Here is a 10,706-nt window from a genome sequence, read left to right as displayed (position 1 = left end):
TATATATATATATATATATATATATATATATATATATATATATATATATATATATATATATATATATATATATATATATGTATATATATATATATATGTTGGAATACTACTCAACAATAAAAAGGAATGAATTAACAGCATTTGCAATGTCCTGGATAAGATTGGAGACTATTATTCTAATGGTAAAACAAATATCGTATGTTCTCACTGATATGTGGGAGGTATGCTATGAGGATGCAAAGGCATAAGAATAATACAATGGACTTCGGGTACTTGGGGGCAAGAGTGAAAGGGGAAGGGATAAAATACAACACATATAGTGCCGTGTACACTGCTTGGGTGCACCAGGATCTCACAAATCACCACTAAAGAACTTACTCAACTAACCAAATACCACCTGTACATAAGTAACTTATGGAACAATAAAATTTTAAAAAATTATTCTTATAATTACAGACTGGCTCACATAATGAATTCTTCATAAACTATTACACAGGCCAGGCCTGGTACCTCACGCCTGTAATCTCAGCACTTTGGGAGGCTGAACTGAGTGATCACCTGAGGTCACACTTTGGAGACCAGTTTGACCAACATGGTGAAACCTTATCTCTACTAAAAATACAAAAATTAGCCCAGGCAAGGTGGCTCATGCCTGTAATCCCAGCACTTTGGGAGGCTGAGACGGGTTGATCATGAGGTCAGGAATTTGAGACCAGCCTGACCAAAATGGTGAAATCCTGTTTCTACTAAAAATACAAAAATTAGCCGGGCATGGTGGCACGTGCCTATAATCTCAGCTACTCAGGAGGCTGAGGCAGGGGAATTGCTTGAACCTGAAAGGCAGAGGTTGCAGTGATCCCAGACTGCACCACTGCACTCCAGCCTGGGAGATGGATTAAGACTCTGTCTCAAAAACAAACAACAACAACAACAACAACAACAAAAAACCCTATTAAACAAAAAAGAAAATTAAAGTCCAGCATGAGTGCCAGTCAAGTTAAAACAGAGAACTTGCATGGGGAGATTCTGAACCAAGATTGTACAGTAATAAATTCAATACAAAGCAGATAGCATAAATTTGCTTTCAGCATTTTGAGAATTTTGTTTTCTAGTAAATTAGACACCTTCTTAAAATGATTTATTTTGTTCCAGTATTGCTTTTTTTCTCCTATAGTTTCAAATTTATACTCAAACACACTCCAGAATTTATTTATACCTAAGATTCATCTTTAGACTAATAGATGTGTATTTTTAACTCAATGTTAATCAATACTAACAGTCCATATGTGCTTGCAGGCAGAGGCCACATGTTCAAAGAAAATATATTAAAATTTTTTAAAGATTTATTCGGGACTCAGAAATGTATGTATTTTACTTATGTTTGTATATAATTTTATTATGACCATAAAATAATCCTGTAGTCAATAAAATTTAATTGTACATTTAAAATAACTAAAACTGTAGAATTGAATTGTTTGTAATACAAAGAATCAATGCTAGAGGTAATGGAGACAGTATTTAGTCTAATGTAATGGTTATATATTGTATGCCTGTATCAAAATATACCATATATGGCATAAATATGTACACATATTAGGTATCCACAAAAATTAAGAATACATTTAAATGTGAAAATAAAAATAAAAATTTAACCTAAAGGAACAATATTCTTTAACTTAATGGCAATTAAGTCACCGGCAAAAAAGTTTACAAGAGATGTCAGTCCATTTATCTTACTAAACAGTATATTTTTACCATCTTTTACTTACACCCTTGAGTAAGGTGGAATAGGTTAAAGTTAGAGGCATAATAACACTTTATTGAATTCACTATAGTATTTAACATGTTAAAATGTTGAGTTGAAAAGTTAAGTTCACATGTAATTTATAATTTTAAAATATACTGCAATATTTCATAAAAATGCAATCATATTAAATTTTAACTAAAATTAAGAATGTTTTCCTTTCATAATAATGCAGAAGAATACTAATCTGAACACCTACCTCATGCGTCACTCAATATTACAAGTTAACCACAAAGATCCTCTCTACTTAAATTTTCATCATGCATCTTACATTTTAATGTCCTTATCTTTCCATAAAAAAGGTCATAAATAATGCCTCTTCATATTTGTAATGCTTTTCCAAAATAAATACTCTTCTGTACTTTAAAGATGTATTTTCTGATCAATCTTTTGACAGTAATTACACTTCTAATGTTTTTATTTAGTATGAAAGCTCTGATTTTGAGTAAGATGTGAGCAGGTATTAATGGCATTTTTACTTTGTCTATATTTGTATACTTTTTCTCAAATATAAATGCTTTCCTGTTCATTAAGGTGTGACCATTGGTTCAAAGTTTGGCCACATTGTTCACACTGGTAGTTTTCTCCAGTATGAATTATCTTACCTACAATCAAGTGTGACAATAATTTAGATGCTTTGTCGTATTCTTCACATTTCTAGGATTTCTCAGCAGTATGATTTTCTTGCTGTTTAGAAAAGTTTGAGTTGTCAAAAGCACTGGCACATCTTTCAGGTTTGTAGAGTTTCTCTCCAGTATGAATAATCTTATGTCTGTTAAGAATTCAGGACTTTTTATAGACTTTACCACATTATTCACACTTGTAAGATTTCTCTCCAATATGAGTTATCTTATCCGTATAAGGTGTGAAAACTGGTTAAAGGTTTTGCCAAATTTTTCCTGTTTGTAGGGTTGCTGTCCAGTATGAATTTTCTTATGTCTGATTAAGGCTGAGGACCAGAAAAAGGATTTGCTACATTCTTCACATTTGTAGAGTTTTACTCCAGTATGAATTACCTTGTGTTTAGTAAAGGCTGAAGACCGGTTAAAAGATTTCCCACATTCTTTACATGTGTAGGGTTTCTCTCTAGTATGAATTTTCTTATGGTTAGTAAGGATTGAGGACTGGTTAAAGGCTTTGCCACATTCTTCACATTTGTAGGGTTTCTCTCCAGTATGAATTCTCTTATGTGTAGTAAGGGTTGAGGACTTGCTAAAAGCTTTGCCACATTCTTCACATTTGTAGGGTTTCTCTCCAGTATGAATTCTCTTATGTGTAGTAAGGGTTGAGGACTTGCTAAAAGCTTTGCCACATTCTTCACATTTGTAGGGTTTCTCTCCAGTATGAATTCTCTTATGTGTAGTAAGGGTTGAGGACTTGCTAAAAGCTTTGCCACATTCTTCACATTTGTAGGGTTTCTCTCCAGTATGAATTCTCTTATGTGTAGTAAGGGTTGAGGACTTGCTAAAAGCTTTGCCACATTCTTCACATTTGTAGGGTTTCTCTCCAGTATGAATTCTCTTATGTGTAGTAAGGGTTGAGGACTTGCTAAAAGCTTTGCCACATTCTTCACATTTGTAGGGTTTCTCTCCAGTATGAATTCTCTTATGTGTAGTAAGGGTTGAGGAATTGTTAAAAGCTTTGCCACATTCTTCACATTTGTAGGGTTTCTCTCCAGTATGAATTCTCTTATGTGTAGTAAGGGTTGAGGACTTGTTAAAAGCTTTGCCACATTCTTCACATTTGTAGGGTTTCTCTCCAGTATGAATTCTCTTATGTGTAGTAAGGGTTGAGGACTTGTTAAAAGCTTTGCCACATTCTTCACATTTGTAGGGTTTCTCTCCAGTATGAATTCTCTTATGTGTAGTAAGGGTTGAGGACTCGTTAAAAGCTTTGCCACATTCTTCACATTTGTAGGGTTTCTCTCCAGTATGAATTCTCTTATGTATAGTAAGGGCTGAGGAATTGTTAAAAGCTTTGCCACATTCTTCACATTTGTAGGGTTTCTCTCCAGTATGAATTCTCTTATGTGTAGTAAGGGTTGAGGACTTGTTAAAAGCTTTGCCACATTCTTCACATTTGTAGGGTTTCTCTCCAGTATGAATTCTCTTATGTGTAGTAAGGGTTGAGGACTTGCTAAAAGCTTTGCCACATTCTTCACATTTGTAGGGTTTCTCTCCAGTATGAATTATCTTATGTGTAGTAAGGGTTGAGGATTGGCTAAAAGCTTTGCCACATTCTTCACATTTGTAGGGTTTCTCTCCAGTATGAATTATCTTATGTGTAGTAAGGGTTGAGGATTGGCTAAAAGCTTTGCCACATTCTTCACATTTGTAGGGTTTCTCTCCAGTGTGCATCCTCTTATGTGTCGTAAGGTGTGAGGGTTGGCTAAATGCTTTGCCACATTCTTCACATTTGTAGGGTTTCTCTCTGGTATGAATTCTCTTATGTTCAGTAAGGGTTGAGGACCAGAAAAATGCTTTGCCACATTCTTCACTCTTGTAAGGTTTCTCTTTAGTATTAATTACCTTATGTGTAGTAAGATTAGAAGATTGATTTAAAGCTTTGCCACATTCTTCGCATTTGTAGAGTTTCTCTCCAGCATATATTATTTTATGTTTAGCAAGGGTTGAGGGATGCTTAAAAGCTTTGCCACATTCTTCACATTTGTAGGGCTTCTCTCCAGAGTGTATCCTTTTATGTCTAGTTAGGGTTGAAGACCACATAAATGCTTTATCACATTCTTTACATTTGAAGGGTTTCTCTCTAGTATGAATTCTTTTATGTTTAGTAAGGTTTGAAGATCGATTAAAAGCTTTGCCACATTCTTCACATTTGTAGAGTTTCTCTCCAGCATGTATTATTTTATGTTTAGTAAGGGTTGAGAGTCGCTTAAAAGCTTTGCCACATTCTTTACATTTGTAGGGTTTCTCTTCAGTATGAGTTATCTTATGATTAGTAAGGGTTGAGGAATTGTTAAAAGCTTTGCCACATTCTTTACATTTGTAGGGTTTTTCTCCAGTATGAATTCTCTTATGTTTAGCAAGGGTTGAGGAATGGCTAAAAGCTTTGCCACATTCTTCACATTTGCAGGGCTTCTCTCCAGTATGTATCCTCTTATGTCTAGTTAGTGTTGAGGACCATATAAATGCTTTGCCACATTCTTCACACTTGTAAGACTTCTCTCCAGTATGAATTATCTTATGTGCAGTAAGATTTGAAGATCGATTAAAAGTTTTGCCACATTCTTCACATTTGTAGCATTTCTTTCCAGTATGAATTATTTTATGTGTAGTAAGGGTTGAGAATTGCTTAAAAGCTTTGCCACATTCTTTACATTTGTAGGGTTTCTCTCCACTATGAATTATCTTATGTTTAGTAAGGGTTAAGGGTTGCCTGAAAGCTTTGCCACATTCTTCACATTTGTAGGGTTTCTCTCCAGTGTGTACCCTCTTATGTCTAGTTAGGGTTGAGGACCATAGAAATGCTTTGCCACATTCTTCACATTTGTAGAGTTTCTCTTCAGTGTGTATCCTCTTATGTCTAGTTAGGGTTGGGGAGCAAATAAATGCTTTGCCACATTCTTCACACTTGCAAGATTTTCCTCTAGTATGAATTTTCTTATGCCCAGTAAGGGTTGAAAGCCAGATAAATGCTTTGCCACATTGTTCACACTTGTAAGGTTTCTGTCCAGAATGCATTATCTTATGTGTAGTCAGACTTGAGGACTGATTAAAAGTTTTGCCACACTCTTCACACTTGTAGATTTTCTCTTCAGCACAAAGTATTTTATGTGTAATAAGGGTTGAGAGTTGCTTAAAAGCTTTGCCACATTCTTCACATTTGTAGGGTTTATCTTCAGTATGAATTTTCTTATGATTAGTAAGGGTTGAGGACCAATGAAAGGTTTTTTCACATTCTTTACATTTGTAGGACTTCTCTGTAATACTTATCATATGTCTATTTGAATTTAAAAATTTATAAAAGACTTTCAAATATTTACCACATTGAAATACTTTGGTCCGGGTAGTTGTGAAACACTGGTTAAGTTTACTATAACCTTCTCTGTACACCTTACACTCATCCACACTTTTACAACTTTTTCTTAACTGTAAATTCTCATGTCCACATTTTTCATATTTTCTCAGTAATACTTGTTGAAAAGAATCTTCCATGCCCTGCTCTGGCCAAAAGTCTTGAGCAAAATGAGGACATATATCTGAAAAAAAAATTAAAATATTAAATTACTCCACTGACTGAACTCAAATGAACATAGTTTTAAAATCCTACCTATAAAATTACACAAACAAACAAAATAGCACTGCAAAATACCACAGGCCCTAAGTCTTTTTATTTATTTATTTATTTTTTTGAGATGAGTCTCACTCTGTCGCCCAGGCTGGAGCACAGTGGCGCGATCTCGCTTCACTGCAAGCCCCGCCTCCAGGGTTCATGCCATTCTCTTGCACAGGCCCTAATTCTTTCATAGGCATATATATGTAACAAAAACATACAGATCAAATTACATCTATATTAATAAGTGTGTGCAATGTCTTGGGTGAGCACAATGCAAAAAACCACACAGAAAAAAAAGAAATCTGTTAAATTTACCCGACACAGCTTTTCCAGCTTCCCATTATAATAGTGTGCCTTTAGAGGTAAATTGCCAACTCTTGGTTTCTGTTTTAAAAGAAAGGTAAAATACTAGCCCATTCATTTTTATTTCCAGCTTTTAGGGGCTTTTCCCGACACTGGTTTCTGTCTCTTATGACATAAAGTGTTGAAAGAAACCATAGCATAATTTTGAATGACAGTTTGAGTGCTGAAACCAAAGAAAAATGTTACAGCAGCAGAGAGATCACAGTACCACAGAAAGGAAACAGGCATAGCAAGTGATTACTGACTTCTACAAAGTAACATGAGTAAACCCTCTTAATTAAAAATAAACACAAAATTTCAGACAACACATACCCTAAGAACATATTGGAGAAATTCCCCTAATCATTAGACAAGATAGTTGTTTTCAGACTATGCCAGGACAAAACTACATTATAAAGACTTTGACAGGTAGCTTTTTTTGATGTCCACATCTCAAAGATTATAATATATACAAAATAGGGCAATATGATTCCACCAAAAATATAAAATTTTCAGAAAGAAACCATAAAAAGATGTGTACATTAATTTTAAGAATTGATAATAAATTGAATAATACTGATTAAAATAGGAACAGAGACAACTACAGAGAATCAGAAAATAAGGATGAGAACAAAATATTTAAGATTTCAAAAAAACAGAAATTGTGGAAGTAAAATATAAAACTGATCCTAAAAGTAAGAAAAAATGATGTAAATATAAAGAAGCTCAACAAACTAGGATCACAGAAAGATATTTATAATAAACACATACATAAGCATGATTTCAAAAGTCACAGACAAAAAAAAAAAAATCTTTGAAGCTGCAAAATAAAACTGATGTGCCAGGCCAGGCATGGTGGCTCACACCTGTATTTTAGGCACTTTGGGAGGTCAAGGCGGACAGATCACCTAAGGTCAGGAGTTCGAGACAAGCCTGGCCAACATGGTGAAACCCCGTCTCTACTAAAACTACAAAAATTAGCCAGGTGTGGTGGCGTGTACCTGCAATCCCAGCTACTTGGGAGGTTGAGGCAGATCATGAGGTCAGGAGTTCGAGACCAGCTTGACCAACATGGAGAAAACTTGTCTCTACTAAAAATACAAAATTAGCTGGGTGTAGTGGCACATGCCTGTAATCCCAGCTACTCAAAATGCTGAGGCAGGAGAAACGCTTGAACCCGGGAGGCAGAGGTTGTGGTGAGCCAAGATCGTGCCATTGCACTCCAGCCTGGGCAAAAAGAGCAAAATTCTGTCCCAAAAAAAAAAAAAAAAAATTGGTAGTTAATACGTATTAAGATTTAGCTTTCAAGATAAAAACATTTTAGCAAAATGTTGCATGAAAATTTCAAGATGATTAATAAGACTATATATTTAAATATATTTTGTGGTAAATTTTGTTTTGACAAGTAAAACAATAATAACTAAAAGAAGTACAGAGTTATGATAGTTTTAAATTATATTCACATTTAAAAGTGTTTCTCCCACAAAAAAATAGATTCATAAATAAATAGGATGTTGAAATTATAAGAATTTTATGACTACTGAGCTTACACAGGATTAGAAAATCATTCACAACAAACCTACAAGACAAATATACAAGTTATAAAAAACACAAAGATAACATTTATACTGGAAAACAAACATAGAGATAATTCTATTGGAAAAAGACATATGGCTCAATCATATTTGATTTTGCTCCAGACTGTCTTAAATTGCATAAAGTTAAATACTGGCATGAACAATTATTATACTAAAATATCAAAGCATATATAGATGTGTGGTGGCATACCCTAAAATATATAACACAAAAATATAAAATTGCAAAACCAAATTAAAACATGGAATGTGAACCATATTAGATGCCATCAACTAGATTAACATTCATTAAGAAAATCTTAGAAGAAGAATATGGAAAAAAATAATACAGAGGTTACTTGAAAATAAAAAAGGGTGAGAACTTCCCAAATTTTGATGTAATAAAAGAAAAAAAAAAACTCTAACCAATAATACTTGATTTAAATTTATTTCACTTTAAAAAGAAGATGAAAATAAAAAATTTCCAAAATAAAAAGTGAGAATGTTCATCACCTCTAGCACAGTTCTACAAAAAAGTGCTACATGGTGTCCAGGCTCCGTGGGCTCATGCCTGTAATCCTACAGTTTTAGGAGGCAAGTCTGTTAGAACACTAGAAACCAGAAGCTTCAGATCAGCCTGAGTAAAGTGAGACTCTGCGTATAACAATAAGAAATGCTAACATGAGTCAGTTTTGTTTAAAAAAAAAACTACTAGACAGTATCATAAAACCATATATAAAGTTCTCTATTAAATGTAAATATACAAATACAGAAATCTTTACTATCATAATGATGATGCTTAAAACCCAGAAAGATCTTCCACAGAATATTTAAAACAGAATAAAAATGGTAACCGTAGACACCAAGCTCCCATTTTCAATAATAAATAGAAGATTCATATAAAAAGGAATAAGAAAACAGAAAACCTAGACAACACTATACACTGTATTTATTATTCTGCATATAGAGGAATACCTGAGAGTGGATAATTTATAAAAAAGCAAGTTTATTTGGCTCACAATTCAGCAGATTGTATAAAAAGTGTGTGCCAGCATCTGCTTCTGGTGAGAGTGTCAGCAAGCTTACAATCATGGTGGAAGGTGAAGATTAATTGTATGTACCACATGATAACAGACAGAGCAAGTATGAGGTGAAGGAGCCAGGTTCTTCTAATAAACCAGCTTTCATTTGAATTAATAAAGCATACACATTTTGATTACCAAGAGGATAGTGCCAAACTATTCATAAGGACTTTGTCCCATGACCCAAACACCTCCTACCAGGTCCGACATCTAACATTTAGAATTAATTGTAGCATAAGGTTTGGGTAACATAAACATCACAACCATATTATAGACCAACTAGGTTTAACAGACACGTACAAAACTTTTCAGTCAAAAACAAGGGAGTACACAATATTCTTATTTGCACCTGGTGTACTCTGTTATGACACACACTAAGTTTTATTAAATTTAAGAATGCCAGGTCGGTGGTGTAGCTCATGCCTATAATCCCAACACTTAGAGAGACCAATGTGTGAGGATCACTTAGAGCTAAAAGTTTCTGGCCAGCATGGGCAACACAGTGAGACCCTATCCCTACAAAATAATCAAATAATTATTTAGACGTGGTACTTTGTAGTCCCAACTACTTGAGAGGCTTAGGTGGAAGATAACTTGAGCCCAGTAGGTTGAGGCTGCAGTGAGTCAACATTATGCCAAAACACTCCAGCCTGGGTGACAGAGTAAGATCCTGTCATCAAACAAAAACAACAAACACACACTAAAAAACAAATAAATTTAAGAAGATCAATATTATTCATTTTGTGTTTTCTGATGAAAACTATATTAAACTGGAGATTAAAACTGAAAAATCCAAAATACATTAAAATAAAACACTCTTCAACGTATTTTGCTCAGAAATAAAAAAATTTAACGTTTCAAAAATTTCAATACAACCTACAGTGGTAGACAAATTCAATATAATCTTTATGAAACTCCCAATAGTAGTTTTTTAAAGAAATATTGTTTGAGATGTTAAAATTTTATTATGAATTATAGCCAACCACCCACGGAAAAATACAAAGAAGCATTATAACTTCCGATTTTGAAACATATTAAAAGCAACAATAACAAAAACAATGTGGTACTCACACAAAGACAGATAAACAGATGAAAGAACAGAGTAGAGCCCAGAAATGAACTCTTCTGTACATGGCCAAATAATCTCCCACAAAATTGACATGAGCACACAACAGAAGATAATCTTTTCAAAAAATTATGTTAAAAACTGAATATCCATACTGATAAAATAAAGATCAATTATTTCCTTAAACTATATGTGAAAATCTTTTAGACACAGGAAGATAACTTTTTTGTTGTCGCTGTTTGTTGTTGTTGTTGTTGTTGTTTTGAGATGGAATCTCGCTCTGTTGCCCAGGCTGGAGTGCAGTGGCACGGTCGGATCACTGCAACCTCCGCCCCCGGGTTCAAACAATTATCCTGCTTCAGCCACCCAAGTAGCTGGGATTACAGGCACCGGGCACAGCACCTGGCTAATTTACGTACTTATTTATTTATTATTTTGAGACGGAGTCTCTCTTAGCCGCCCAGACTGGACTGCAGTGGCACGATCTCGGCTCACTGCAAGCTTCGTCTCCCCGGTTCACGCCATTCTCCTGCCTCAGCCTC

The 10,706-nt window shown here is 34.4% G+C and overlaps 1 pseudogene across 1 annotated transcript in view; it reads right to left on the bottom strand.

Annotated features, from left to right (window-relative positions):
- Window positions 1-1,381: 1,381 nt before the first annotated feature.
- The window catches only part of LOC108517787 (zinc finger protein 91-like), a 44,074-nt pseudogene continuing 34,749 nt past the window's right edge, over window positions 1,382-10,706 (bottom strand). The window contains exon 4 of the transcript XR_001882207.1: window positions 1,382-6,023. The product of XR_001882207.1 is annotated as a zinc finger protein 91-like (transcript). The remainder of the gene's footprint in view (window positions 6,024-10,706) is intronic.

This window comes from Rhinopithecus bieti, unplaced genomic scaffold (genome assembly GCF_001698545.2).
Source record: "Rhinopithecus bieti isolate Rb0 unplaced genomic scaffold, ASM169854v2 scaffold_42392, whole genome shotgun sequence".
NCBI lineage: Eukaryota > Metazoa > Chordata > Mammalia > Primates > Cercopithecidae > Rhinopithecus > Rhinopithecus bieti.
The sequence above is the reverse complement of the archived record's forward strand: the minus strand, read 5'-3'. Positions and strand labels throughout refer to the sequence as shown.